General features: G+C 38.2%; 1 pseudogene; it reads left to right on the top strand.

Annotated features, from left to right (window-relative positions):
- Positions 1-2,259: 2,259 nt before the first annotated feature.
- Positions 2,260-6,915, top strand: LOC146485731 (uncharacterized; annotated as a pseudogene).
- Positions 6,916-15,839: the final 8,924 nt, after the last annotated feature.

The following is a 15,839-nucleotide window of genomic DNA, read 5'->3' as shown; positions in this document are numbered from 1 at the left end:
TTGTTCACGGCATTTTCTTTTTCGTTCACAGAAGTACCCTCTTCAATTACTTCTTCGATAACATCTGTTTTTTCCTTTTTGGAATCAAGGAGAAGACTCTGATGTCTCACCATTCTGGAATCTTCGACTTCACTTAATTGATATCCGAAATACTCTGCCTCTGACGTCTTTCTGAATTGGTCCTCCTCGGTACGAAAAAAACTTTGTATGGTACCACCAAGTTCTACTTCTTCTTCATTGGTCTTTTGCTTTTTTCTACTTCCTGTGGATACTTTGGAGGGACGAGTGGGTTTTCTCTCGGTTGGGCCCAAGGTCTTGTCAGTGACTTGATTTTTCCTTTTCAACTTCAACTTCAACCTCTTTTCTTTTGGAAACGGCATGCGGATTGAAGAAGCATCTACGTTGATCCATTCACAACTCATCTTGACGGAAGAATTGTTTCGACCGTCAAACAAACCCGTCTTATACCCTTTTCCCTAGGTTGTATGATTGGTTTCATCCTACCAGAAAGCGATGGTCTGATCTATTCTGACCAATGAGATAGTTTTGTGACCAAACAAAGAAGGAACATTCATCTACATAGACGCCGTCAAACGAGTTGATACCTAGATGACGCCGTCAAACTAGTAATAACAATACTGATAATAATAATATTTTTTTTTTAAATAATAATCTCTTTATTCACATGTTTCAAGAAAATTGCTTATTTACAAGATAAAAGTATAAAAAAAGAACTATTAAAACCTATTTACAATTGTGAAACGGATTACTAAGTAAAACTGAGTTTTTTCTTTGAAATGATACCGAAAAGCAAGCGTAAATCGGTTATTTGCAACTAAATGCTAACTTTTTGTTCACAAAAAGTGTTGGAAATTTCTTAGAGTCGAATCACAGATAATGCGAGTTTGCAACTTTTCAACCATTCTGAAGTAGATAATAATAATAATAATAATAATAATAATAATAATAATAATAATAATAATAATAATAATAATAATAATAAATTTTAACGTCAATCTATAATTGGCTTACTAATAGTGAACTATCCTAACTAGAACATTCAACAATCTTTAAAATTTGCAACAAGACTCCTTTAACTAAGTAAGAAACTATGCGTTTTTCTTTTTAAATTCAATAAATTGTTTCTATTCACTTGTAGTCTTGAGTATTGTCATAGTTGGGTCCGCACCAATTTTGGACATCACCCTTTAGCTGACTTGTGTTAAGCACTGCATCTTGCTCTAACCCCAGTGTTACTCTTTAGCGTCAATGAGCAGTATTTTGTTATAATAACTACCTTTCAATGCTCGGAGCACTTTTAAGAAATGAGCATCATGTGGTTCAAGTGTGTAACTTTTACTCAGAGTAGTATGTAAGTAAAACGGTTTACTCACTTTATTTGGCAATGAGTTTTGGGTTGCTTCCATCACTTGCAAGTTTACAAAATGGGCATTATGTGGTTACAGTGTATACCTTTTACTCAGTGTAGTATGTGAGTTAAAAAATTTACTCACTTTAGTTGGTAATGAGTATATTGACTTGCTTTTATCGCTTGCAACGGGTGATTCATACAAATATGTCGTATCTCAGTAAAGCGCGAATGCTGGAAGTGTAGATTCGCTTGTTTGTTCACTTGACCTTTCGCTTTGCATGCAATACATTGGATAGATAGGGAAAACGTGGCAAAAGATCTGTCTGTGATCGTCATGAGTCTATTTAAGTTGAGACAAGTATTCTCTTACGCTGGGTTAGAAAGTGAACTGAAATTTGCTTAAAGTGAACGCTGAAGATAAAATTCACAGACGGAAACCTTTACTGAAATAAAAGAACGCATTTTTCCCTCCGGCTCATACCTCATAACTTAAAACTTTGCCCGGCTTTTCAGTAGTAAGAAATGCAGTTTCATTTGAAAAGTTCGAACTAGTAATCGGAAGGTCTTAGGTTCGACTCCTCATAGAACCACTCGGATTTCCTTTCTTCCGAGCATGCCTGTGTCATTCACTGAATTTTCAAAAGTTTGACGTTGTTAATTGTAAATACGAAGAAAGCGGTTCTTATGTTTACAAAACAAAATATCACGCACTATACACAATGTAGTTACACTTGCATTTGAATGAGGGAGTTTTTGTGCGTAAAATAACTTATTGTGCACTTTATTTCGTTACGACACCGAGCAGTAATGTGATATGTGCTAACGTAAATTTACACGATGCGTATTGATGATATTAAAGTATACGAGCATTGAAACACATCCAAAGGATGCTCAAGTTAATTACCGCCTTCTTAAGTAAGGTATGTTTGTCGCACTTTATGCGAGCGTGTTTCGCACGCGATTGGAAGAGATTACTGCATTGACATAAAATTTACGCGATGCTTGTTTATGATAGATTAAAATGCGAGAATTGAAACACCTCCGCTGAACTGTTAATTCACCACCTTATTATGCCACACTATATTTGAAGGTGTTTTATTCACCTATAAATGCTTGAGTTTATTACGTTAACGTACAAATTTACACGATGCGTGTCTAGTCGCAGTTTGACAAGTTTGAATTTTGTTTGAATTGCTCTTTCGCATTAACCATAACTCGTTTCGTAAACAATGCACTCTTTCGAATTTTTGAATTTCTTTTTCCGCCCAATTGATGTTTTCATACCTACTCAGACGCAAACCAATGGAGCTTGTTTTTTCTTTTAGTCTTCGCCTGGTTTTATATCATGGAATAGATTGCGCTTCGTTGAAGTGAAAATTTCTTGTGTTAGAATAACGAAGTGATGAAACGAATAAACAAGAGAGAACTCCAGTTTCATGATTTTATTGACTATGCCCTTCGACTTGCGTTATTACAGTTTTATCGAAATATGAAATCGTTTACACGGGATTTTATGTTCACGGGTGAATATTGTCAAAGGAAAAAAAAATATTCAGAGCACGGCATGATTTCGATTTGAATATGTGAGCCATTCATTCCGAAGGACTTTGTTAAGATGAATTAAATACAGCCCTATAATTTCTTTTGCCTGTTTCTTAGCGTTTAGTGATAAAGTCAGCAAAAACTTTGCTAGTTTTGCGCGTTCTGAAGCGGTTTTCTTGATTGTTATGTTCTCAATGATGTTTGCGAGTCGACGCTGTCTTAAGTTTACCTGCGCGTTGGAGTACGTTATTCGAACGAAGGGAAAATTGCATCGTTTTACTTAAGGTTTTATTAGAGCTTTTACGAACAAAACTTAACTTGTTGTTTATTTCTCAAAGCTTTGTGTGCATACAACGCTGTTCTTTTCTCACGCCTATTGTTGCAAGCGAACAACATGACTTTTATTTGAATATAAGTAGCCCGTTGTAAGATGCGAACAATTTTGCGTGAATTGAAATGTTACTTTCTCTAAATATAAATACCGTTCTATTCGAATCAAATTTTTCTTTTGAAACGTTCCTCTGTGTAAGACATTTAAGCGTGTTTCTAAACGTGTAGTGATAAACTCAATTTCGATAACATAAACTTTAACTTCATTCTTATAAAGTGAATTAATAAACGCACAAATATGGTTTCACTTTCCTTCTGCTGCCAACATTTTCTGTTCCGGAAAATTAGTTCAGAGAAACGATAGTAACTTAAAGCTGGTTTAACAAAAACGATATTTTTATCTGCGTTTTTTAGAATTGTTTAGGACTCGCGTATTGTTGCTGCCGGTTTTCTCACAGGATCTGGACCGACGTTAAAATTCAAACCGTTGGCTTAAAACTAGATTGACCGGTTTCTTTTTAACAATATAACCGCCATTTTGAATCCTCCAATCCAACCGGTCTCAAAACCAGTTTGATCCGTTCAACAGTTTCCGGCAGTGATCTCTCATTGGTTCTTAGCTCGCCTATTGTTCTGTCCCTATATATTTGATGTACTACCCGGCTGGTTGGGCGGAACCTAACCACCAGAGTACAGTACGTTTTACTTCAAATAATCAACAATAATAAACTTCAAATCATACATACACTTGCATCTCATTAAACCCCTACTATACCCAGACCGTTGGCATCTTATTAAACCCTTCTTATAACTAGATCGCTTGCATCTCATTACACCCCTCTCCTATATCTACCACATGTCATGTCAACTCATTCAACGCTTAAAACCGGTTTAGGGGACAACCTCATTGAATCAGGGCTGCTGCCTATATGAATAAAATTCGCCCAAGCATTCGGGACATACTACTGCTGTGGCAAGGGACATACCTGATACACTCTGCACCTTTTCAGTGTTAATTTTTAATTCTTTATGCTGATTGTCTTTTCTTTCTTCTGTTCTTTTTTACATAGCCCCTCAGCTGTGACAAGGAAAACTTGATTGCATTCACAAATCTGGATAGTTCACAGGATATTAGGGACTTGCTGATGTCAGCTGGTTATCCAAATTTAACCATCGCAAAGGAGAGAAAGCATTTGGCTTATGAATGAATTTTTTGTATGAGGTGGTAATCAAAAGAATAGCTGCCCTAGATGATATAAGGAAAGGTTTGGGGGAAGTAAAAGTTTCTGGAGTAAGTTTCCTTAGTCTACTGGAGAGGTTTCCTGAATTGCAAGAGAGAGTTTTTCCACTAATTAACGCAAGAATGCTCAGGTCTTACATGAAATATGACCAAGAAAGCTGCAATGACCCCTTACGCCTAGAAGCTCAGAGGTTCTTTGAACAATATATTGATGAATTGGAGGAAAGTAATTTTACATTTGATAGTTGTATGCTCACAACAAGTTACAAAGTTAACTGTCTCCTTGTTTTATCCTTTTAAAAGTAAGGTGTTTCATTCCAAGACCTGATAGGGTGAAATAATATTATTGGAAGAAAACAACAACAACAATAATAATAATAATAATAATAATAATAATAATAATAATAATAATAATAATAATAATAATAATAATAATAATTGTTTATCATAGTGGCATGTTTTATAAGCAGCCTGTCCCTCAACGGGTCTGCGAAATCTGCGAGCCAGCGAACCATGCGAGCCACAGTGCGAGCAATGTGAGTCACGCTAGTCATGCGAGTCACGCGAGCCACAGTGCAAATGTTAAGAATTTTTATTTGTTTTATTTACATTCGCGTGAGAAAATTTTGGACGAATTTTTTTTGTTTTTGTTTTGTTTTGTTTTGTTTTTTTGTTTTCGTTTTTGTTACAATTTTGGAGAGAATTTTGCCTATATTCAAAATCGCCCAAGATGCGCAACAAAATAAAAACAATACACAAAAATTTATAAAGGTTCAAGACTTCAGAAAAAAAAAAAAATCCGAGAAAAACATACGGCTGCACCGCTACTCGAATAGGTATCTATTGACACATGTCATTTATTGATACCCACGTGGAACTTCATTCAAGAAAAAAAGAAAAGAACAGCACTTCGATCTCCGTGTGTTGGCAGTAACATTTGTCGTGGTATAATCAGCCATAAAACGATAGTATGTTGCTTTCAAGAATTCATTTCTCTGTTTCGCAATCACTCTCAGCTGAAGTTCAGAAAAGCAAAACAATAAGCTTGGGACGTTTGGCAACCAGCCATTTCATATACTAGCATATACTAAAAAAGATGAAATTTTGAGGGAAATAATTTATGTATACTCTGGTGTAACTGCAAACTTTGTTCGACTTCAAACATAGGAAAAAGAATGAGTTAGACTTGCCTTTTCGTACGTAAAACCAAGGCGCAGAATCGATCGACACATTGTTGCAATGCTAAGCCGTCCTTTTCTTCTCTTTCGGTTCACCTCACCACGTTGCCGATACAATCTACGGATTTTTGAAACAAATGCGGTACTCGTAAAAATAACATTGGCTGTTTCCTTTATTGAGCTCCCGTACAAATATTGGTGATAAATCACCCGCCACCTGAAGTCTTCGTGCAGAACCTTCATGGTTTTGCGAGTTCATCGATGAGCTTGGTAACCTCTCGGTCGAATCATATTGTCGTATCAGGAGAAAATATCATTTTCTCTTGGTCGAATCATCTAACAAAAATCCAGGTCTATAAACAACAATGAAGTCAGTTGTAACCTTATACCTGGTATGTAAGTTGCAAAAAAAAAAAAAACAAAAAAAAAAAAAACAAAAAACTAGTTCTTTTTCTAGGTTCCGCAGGTTCCGCTGGTTCCACAGGTTCCGCGGTTCCGCGGTCTGCAGTTCCACAGATTAGTGCTACCCCTTTGAGTACTCATTTATCATACCTTACAAGATTGGAATGACACTGACAATCAGTCCTGACGTGTCAATTAACAAAAAAACTGAAATATGATTGTTTGCGTTGTCCCACTGTAAGAATTAAATATTGCGATGTTATCCATCTTGTTCCGATGCTCTTGTTCTTGCTCTTATGTCAATGTAAATACAACAAATAAAAATTCTTAACATTTATACTGTGGCTCGCATAACTCGCGTGACTAGCATGGCTTGCATGGCTCATACCTTGGCTCGCATGGCTCGCTGACCCGCAGATTTTTATCACTCTCCCTCAACACAGAAAATTTTATTTTTACATTTATTTACCATACTATAAATATTTTTAAAGCATCATGCAAATATGTGCAATAGTCCTTATAATATGGTAATGTAAAATATTCATGACACAAGACATTATTGTTTGATATATATGTTCATGCAGGTGGTGCAGATGGACAGGAAGACATGAGAGACCTTGTGCAGTTCTGGTCAGGATTTCCCTTATTGCCTTGTGATCCAACAAATGATGATGCTTATTAAATTTCTGGGAAGTAAGCCAACCACTGTTCTGGCAGAAGCAAGTACTTGGTCACTCATCCTTTCCATTCCTATTGTTCATGAGGAATACAGTGTTTTCAAGGAGTTCATGTCAAAGAGTGTATTATATGGAAAATTTGGTTTGGAAAAATATAAATTATTCTTTCGTTAGGATAAAGCTGGCCGTAATATGCGTTCATGCGTTCAAGCTGTTTCCATAGCTTTCAGTCATTTGAAGTTGGGTTTTGTTACAGAGGTAGTTATGTTCTACAGTGGCATTTTATTTTTTTGGTCCTTTATTGACACATAATGGTCATTGTTTCAGCCAACTTTGCATAAATGTATGGTCTGAGATGCCGGAATGTCAAAGGCAAGAAGTAGATGGATGTGTGCGTACAAATGCATTTGTCACATTTCATAAAGGTGACTGGGTCCAGCTAGCTGAAATGTTAATTTCTTTTCTTATTTGAAAGTTTCACATTTTTCAGCATGCTACTATATTTGCTGTGTAGTGGCAGCTTAACTAATTATGGTCATGATTGGGATAAATTAGCTGGTAAACACATTCCCTCACAATTGTTTGATAGACATGCTTTAAAATCGGATACAAATATGCAAGCATCCTTATATAATTTTCAGAATGTTTGAAGAAATCCATGTTCATGTTTAGCGTTAAAACTCCTATACAGCAAACATTTTCTTCTTACTGGAGGTACGAAATCAGTTTCCTTGAGATTTTTGCCCTAAAGTTTTATATAATTAGGACTTTGGGAGATGAATTAAAGTGCTACATGGTTACAATGCTCTTTGTGTGTTTTGTTTTGACTTGACAGTATCTGATTGCGCACTATCACAGGGAAAATGTGTTTATTGTCCATTCAGTCAAACCTCTTTCAAGCAACCACTCAAAATGTCAAGTCCAGGCCCCAGTTGTATTCAAAGAGTGGATAATTTTATCCACTGGATAGGTCACTATCCGGTAGATAAAATATGTGCAAGATTTTCCTGATAGACCTATAATTTGTGAATAGAGTAAAAGCATATGTCAAATTTAAGTATGGATTGTGTGGAAAACTTGCCAAAAGCGTTGGTTGGAGTACATTTGCTGCGCTGGATAGCAACTTATCCAGTGGATAAAGGGGTCACTTACCAGTGGTCAGGAGACAGGGATAAAGAAAAAAATTATTTAGACCATTCCAAAAATATTCCAGCCAACAAATCGCGGGCTCTAGGGTTATGGTCAAAGCAATAATCAGGAGTGCTCAACGACTTCTTTTTCTAAAAATGATTTTTATCCATCCACGCAGCAAATTAACATTAGCGCAGTCGCAACCGATCAATAATTAACTTTCGTGGGAAAAACAAAGCCGATCCTCACTTCCAGCAAGCTTTACTCTCTAGGATTCTTAGCCAGCAAGGAAATTTGCACAAGACTTAACTCCCAGCCAGGAGAGTTTTCAAATATTTACCTTTTTCCCAGCAAATCGGATTCAAAAAAGATGTTTTGTCAGCCAGCAACGTTTAACAGTGAGTAAATGTCCCGGTTCCAGTCAAAACGGTAATTTAACTCCAATTTAGTTTAAATAAGTGGAACGTAGGCTTTGTAATTAAAGAATTTACAATACTGACTTTATTTCTCTCTTTTCTGACCTTACAAAAGCTAGTCTCAAGGCAAATAATGCATTTCAACAGGAGTGCCAATTTTGTTCAGATGATCGATTTACGTAGAAACGTTACTTTCAGCTTTTCTCACCCTACTTAGCTATCTTCATCCAGCCATGTTTAAACCACTTGGTTGGCGACCTTCATCAAGAACCGGTTCCGTTCAGCTGTAAATCTCCCCACTGCTTCCAACCTGTATTGCAAAGAGGCAACTTTTAACCCTCCCTATCTTGTTAGATAAACACATATTTCACAAACACATCCACGTAAGTGCAGAGTTTTGCAAGATCTTAAAGACGTCACAAACACAGCATATCAATTGCAGAATTTTGTCAGATTCTTAAACGTAAACACATCCACAGAGGGCAAAAAGTGTAGAGTTTTGCAAGATCTTAAGACGTCACAAACACATCCGCACAAGTGCAGAGTTTTGCAAGATCTTAAAGACGTCACAAACACATCCACAGAAGAAAAGAAGTGTAGAGTTTTGCAAGATCTTAAGACGTCACAAACACATCCGCACAAGTGCAGAGTTTTGCAAGATCTTAAAGACGTCACAAACACATCCACAGAAGAAAAGAAGTGTAGAGTTTTGCAAGATCTTAAGACGTCACAAACACATCCGCACAAGTGCAGAGTTTTGCAAGATCTTAAAGACGTCACAAACACATCCGCAGAAGAAAAGAAGTGTAGAGTTTTGCAAGATCTTAAAGACGTCACAAACACATCCACACAAGTGTAGAGTTTTGCAAGATCTTAAAGAGGTCACAAACACATCCACAGAAGAAAAGAAGTGTAGAGTTTTGCAAGATCTTAAGACGTCACAAACACATCCACACAAGTGTAGAGTTTTGTAGATCTTAAAGACGTCACAAACACATCCACAGAAGAAAAGAAGTGTAGAGTTTTGCAAGATCTTAAGACGTCACAAACACATCCACACAAGTGTAGAGTTTTGCAAGATCTTAAAGACGTCACAAACACATCCACAGAAGGAGAGAAGTGTAGAGTTTTGCAAGATCTTAAGACGTCACAAACACATCAACACAAGTGTAGAGTTTTGCAAGATCTTAAGACGTCACAAACACATCCACACAAGTGTAGAGTTTTGCAAGATCTTAAAGACGTCACAAACACATCCACACAAGTGTAGAGTTTTGCAAGATCTTAAGACGTCACAAACACATCCACACAAGTGTAGAGTTTTGCAAGATCTTAAAGACGTCAAAAACACATCCACAGAAGGAAAGAAGTGTAGAGTTTTGCAAGATCTTAAGACGTCACAAACACATCCACACAAGTGTAGAGTTTTGCAAGATCTTAAAGACGTCACAAACACATCCACACAAGTGTAGAGTTTTGCAAGATCTGAAAGACGTCACAAACACATCCACACAAGCGCAGAGTTTTGCAAGATCTTAAAGACGTCACAAACACATCCACAGAAGGAAAAAAAGTCCAGAGTTATACAAGACCTTAAGACGGTGTCACAAACACATCCACGCAACGTTAACAGTTTAAATGTATGGCATATCTCACTCGGCAAATGATCTTTTAAAGCTGGCTTGGACTTGAAACCTTCTGCTCTGCTCTGCGATAAGACCATAAGCGGTGACGACGGAAATCGAATCTTCTTGGTGCAGAGTTGTATCAGAGGGTTTTTAAAATTAAGTTTTGAAATTGCAAAATTTAAAACTATATTGTTGTATAAAATAATCCAAGTATCGGGGTTTTCTCGAATGCACATACATGATGCCTAAAGTATAAGGAAAAAATGACAATTTGTTGTCTGGTCTTTACCCCAAGAAATCAGAAGTTTCCCCCCCCCCCCCCCCCCCCTTATCCGGACTTTTCCGGCTTTTTCAAACTAAAATTGTCCTAGTGAAAGTACAACCACTATGGATCAAATCAGTTAAAGCGCTGTGACTGTGACTAAAACAATATATCAGCATAAAAGTTTCCTGCAAGGTTTTTTTCACTGGTACGTAGAAAATAGCAAAAGAGGGGTTTTGTCTGTTTTGTGGTGTAGCCTTAGTATTTGGATAACATCACATGAAACAATCAATATTTTTCACTGAAGCGCCTGTCAAGCAGCCTAAGAAAGAGCGTGCATGGTCATGGTCTATTAAATCCTGTTTCGTTTTCATTACTGTTCTTTTCCGGCAGCTCACACAGCAGGGAACGACAGGGGGCTATGAGAGGAAAACTGCTTTCTAGGCGCTCAGAAGATTTCTTTCCCCACTCCCTTCATATTATTACCGTAGACATATGACAAAAGCGCTGTTTGATAGTAAAACAATTTATTTTTCCGGAACTTTCATCCAAAAACAAATTTAAATACTGTCCTCCGGGATATTGACACATTTTTGACATTTTTCCTGAATTCAGTGTCTATTTTTGGACCACAATCAAGTCGTACAATTTAAATGCGTCTTGGATTAGCTGAAACTTCGTGGAAGTTACACAGATTGAGATGGCCACTTTGTGCGACCTGGCAGGTCTCCCAGAGTCTCCGCGACTCCATCTGGCATCTTCAAGGACCAAGCTTAAGAAAAACGAAAAAAAAAAGATAAAAGAAATTGATTTTCACACCACAAGTGATAGCACGTTGGAGAAACAATCAAACTCACACGGCCAAATGATACTAACCAAGTCGGCTCCTCGACAATATTTGTGTCCAAGTACTGGGCAAGTAGTCGAGCTACGTCTCTGTTCAACGCAGCTCTAACGCGTGTCCGGTCTTTGACTTCGATACATGAAGCATCTCGTGGGTTTTGGGGGTTGCGACATAATCTGTAACTATTCCCAGGGATAAGGTCCATGACAGGCTTATAAAAACACATGCCAACAGCTCGTACGCGTTCTCCTGGTAACGCGTCAGCTTTCTCGGTGATTTTCACTTGTACACCTTGCTCAGTCATATTCGTGTCTTACGTCGCGTGGAAGAAAAAGGCTGTAACTTCTTGTCGCAGAATTGGCAGCACGTGAACGTCAAAAAGGCTGTAACGTTTTGGCGGATAATTGGCAGTACGCGAATGTCATTGACCGGGCCAATCAAATTTTCTCGCAATGCTTTGGGGTCCTTTGAGTAATGCAAGGTGTGGGATATCTGGTCTACGTTGTACTACGCCCTGTTTTTTATTGCGCGTTCATAGCTGTAGGCGGTAACGTTTCGGTTGAAGGCTTCAAACAAATTTTAAAAAACGAATATATCTTAGCTGGATAAAACGTTCATTTATATTCTCCGTTGAGTTCTAGTTGCGGGAAAGAACATAACTTCCAAGCTTAACAAAAGCAATGAATTGAGAGTACTGCTAACCGGAAACAAGGATTATCGTGGCCGTGTTTCCTGTGTTTTCACGTGCTGGTTGTATCGCTTAACATTCCTGAAGATGAATTGCGAAAGCTGACATTTGAGGCGTGTTTTTGGTTAAAAAAAACGTATTTGTTCAAACAAGTCAATGAACTGCAAACTGAGCCAATTAAAATGTGTCAACCCTTAGAGTTGAGCAGTAACAATTTTTGCGGCAACTATCTCATACACGGACTCGTATTTCGCTTCTTTTGTTTATCCCTCGCGCCTTGCAATTTCTCACAAAGAAGTCTTCGCTTTTGTTGAATGTTTTCGTCTCCTACGTGCAGAACGTAAACACGTACCCGTTTCTGTAGCCCGTTAGGGAGTTCAAAGCTGCGTTTCATTGGTTAGCGGCAGGGCCACGTTGACAACCGCTTTAATGAGGTGCGAAAACTGTGAATTTCTTTCCATGCCGAAAACTCAAGGTTTATTATTGCGTGAATTAACTCAAATCAAATGAAATAAAAGGGTATGTAGATTTATCGGATTTTAACGAAACTTGGAGAAAATCTTTGTCCCATATTAGAGCATTAAACTGTGTGAGGCAATATTTTTTTCGTGACGTCCCATTAAGGAACAGAAGCCAGAAAAATTCCTATTTTCCAACTTTCAAAGGGATTTCCTAAGCAACCAATAGAAATATCGAAAAAGCCTCACACACTTTGTTAGCCCATCATATCCTGAGTGATATAGTCCCGTTAGTCTGGACGTCCGCGCGCCGCGGTAACACCAAGGCTGGTAATTAAGTTTAGCAAGCTCGGTCATTTTTGCGTTTAAAGGCTTGCGCGTGCCTATCAAAGCAAAGATAGGAAAATATCTTGTTATTTTCGGATTCTACAGTTTATTAGCTTTACAATGATATAGAGTTAGCGCACAAAAAAGTACTTTCCGGAAGGCACCCCTGAAGCAATGTATTATTAGGTGTCAGAGTCCGCAAGGTCAAATGAACACCGGAACCCAAAAACATTTGGCAGACCACAACAGCTACTATCACCAAACTTTGCGCATTTTTACTTTAAGCCGCACTTCGGTCGTACTATTATGAAAGTTAACCCGGCATCATGTGAATCGAACTTGCTTCAGTTTTTTCGTATTTAGGGAAAGAGTGACCCGAAAAATTGTTTTTTCGAGCTAAGGTCATCATATCCGGTCATCGGTGAACAAATATATTTTCGCGCCTGACCTGCCCTTCAGGAAAATGAGGCACACGCAATAAAAATTCTGCTTTCGCTCCATTGCATCGCGATACAGTTTCGGGATTTGCGTCTCCCTAGTTTGTTTCAAAACTGCAAAAAAATACACACGCTAAAGTGTTGCATCGTTTTTAACCCTAGAAATCCAAGTTACCTTTCCCTTGCGTTCAAGCCGAACTCATCTGACTCATGCCAACAAAAAGGAACATTTGCGCGCTGTTAAACTAAGTATAACCTAAATGGAAAACAAAGAAAGTCGCTTACAGAATTCCACCCTTAACACTTCAAGACGCCAATTGCTTGGAAAATCATCAGGGGCACCAAAAGGAACGGTGGAATATCTTTTCGGAAGAAGTGTAAAATCAAAGGAAACCCGCTCATAATTTCAGATAATAAAATACCGTTCTCTTAAAGTTTGCGCTAAATTACCATTATTGTAAAAAATCTGAACACAACGAACTGCTCCATTTTCAATTAATATCCTTTCCATGTAGGCCAAAAATGATATAGCGAAAAACAAAACAACGGCATTCCGAGACTTTTGCTTGAATGTCCTGGTCTGTCGCTCTGTTCATGTGATGATATGTATGTTAAGCACACACTCATATGACCTGTTCGCGATACGATGAGAATACTTGTGCATAGTATTTCTAAATTCAAATACTTATTAGCTGTGTATAAGCTTACTAGCTATACTAGTAAACCATCTAAAGTAGACGGCGCGCATACAGCGCATATGCATTTCTCAAAGACGATACTATTCTTGACACTATATTGCAATGACATACAACGGCATACAAGACTGACATACCTCAGTAAACGGTCTTTAGCTGCGTAGGTAGCGTAACGCAAAACGATTTTGGCGATTCCTAAAACAAAAATGTTAACATTTAAATAAATAAATCAAGGATTTTCTAAATGTGTTAACCAGCAAAGAAGATCTGGTTGTCGAAACTCTAAGCACACAAAGAAGATAATACACAATTACATAGAATTAACTGTTATCTAACTTGGTCAGAACAATAAGTCTTAACGGCATACTCAGAATAGTAGAGCAGAAACTACACAGCTACCCGAGAAGAGAAAGCACAGAAAACTTACCTTGTTGAAATAAAATCAAAACTATATTTCCCCACTCTCTAGAAGGATGTAGCCAAAAGCGTTTGTTGAGACGTGACCGCGCCGGCAATAGCAACGTTTTTCACCGCTCGGCTGTCACACATGCACAGGGGTCAATAAATGTTGTGTAATATGACGCTGCGCATGTCTAGATAGACGAATTGTAAGTGACCATATAACTAGGCCGCACACTGAGTCCATTCTTCGCACTTCCAGGGTCTAATTTTCTAGGGGCCGGCTGGTAATCAAGTCTACCAGGGAAAACCTCACATCACAATTTACCTGCTAGATTCATCCCGAAAATGAACATTTTCCAGCTAGGATGAGCTTTTGAGTTTAAATTAGTAAGCAAGCAATTGTTTTGATGCGGGCCTCCCAGCAAGTTCCATGCCAGTGCATAAGAATCCCAGCCAGCGCACTAAGCCCTGGGGAGCGGATATTTTGTATATCGGCTCCGGTGAGCACTCCTGAATAATGGTTTGTCTCTTATAAATAATGGTGATTTGAAGAAGTCTCATAGGAGATGAAAAAAGGATTTATATGAGTTTTTCCAACTGACCCTAAGGGGCTATTCACATGATTCCGGAATGAGTTACATTGCGGAATGAGTTCATTCCATCTCCATATATTTCTCTGCATCTGTTTACATAATGCCGAGACGAAATTGTGCCCTCGCACAAGTCATTCCGGAATGAGTTAATTCCGGTTTTCAATCCGAATGAATTTTTCGTTCTGGTATGACATTTCATTCTGGTATCATGTAAAGTGAGAACGAACTTCGTTCCGAGATGAAAAATCGCCTGGGGCGAGTAGCGCATGCGTATCTTTTTCAAGATGGCGGATATGAAAGTGAAGAAAGATTCGGTTTGTAGATGGAAATGGGACGCAACGAAAACAGAAAATTGCTGGACGTTTTCATTAGCTATAAAAGGCAAAAGTTGGGAGAAGAAGTGGAATGGGACTCGGATAAAGTAGTGCTGTTCTAGCACGTTCGAAGTGCTTTAGCTGGACAGTGGCCTGAAGACTTTGGCAAAAGCCATCTCATTAATATGCACAACAATGTTTCGTGCAGACTCGCGCCATCTTTGTTTACTGATGCGCGGGAACTTAAACCACGTGAGCCAGAGTCGGTCGATTTGCACATGTGAATGCGGCACGAACTTCATTCTGGAACGAAACTCGTTCCGGAATGAGTTTCATTCCGGAATCATGTGAATAGCCCCTAAGAGTGAATTTTAATACATTAAAATTGGGTTGTTGGTGTTGTAGAAACATCCAGGGAACAGAGGTGATCAAGTAATGATATGACTGCTGGCTTTCAAATTGACATCTCTTATGTAACTGGTGCTTTGTATGGTTAAGAGGGGTTAAAGACACTATAGCTATGTGGAAAAACAGTTCCTTTAACAATCCCATACTTGTACAACGGCAAGGCACATGGTCAAGTATACAGTCTATATGAGCAAGCTTATGAGAGGTGGTTGTCAGGTTCAACTGAAGAACAGGCATTCCATTCCTTGCATCACTATAGGTTTATTCAACAAGTAGGAAAATGAGCAACAAAATCAGATGCCTTAGTTGCAACGTCGCAGTATCTTACTGCGACGTTGCAATTGAGGCATCTGATTTTGTTGCTCATTGTCCAACTTGCTAAATAAACCTATAGTGGTACAGGCAATCGACTGATTCTAGCAAATCAGTTGTTGGCGAACCTCCAGCTGTTATGAGCATGAGAACCATTAGAAAGCACAAATTCCTTCCTGAGAA

This window comes from Pavona decussata, unplaced genomic scaffold (assembly GCF_977016875.1).
Source record: "Pavona decussata unplaced genomic scaffold, jaPavDecu1.1 SCAFFOLD_25, whole genome shotgun sequence".
Classification (NCBI taxonomy): domain Eukaryota; kingdom Metazoa; phylum Cnidaria; class Anthozoa; order Scleractinia; family Agariciidae; genus Pavona; species Pavona decussata.
The sequence above is the reverse complement of the archived record's forward strand: the minus strand, read 5'-3'. Positions and strand labels throughout refer to the sequence as shown.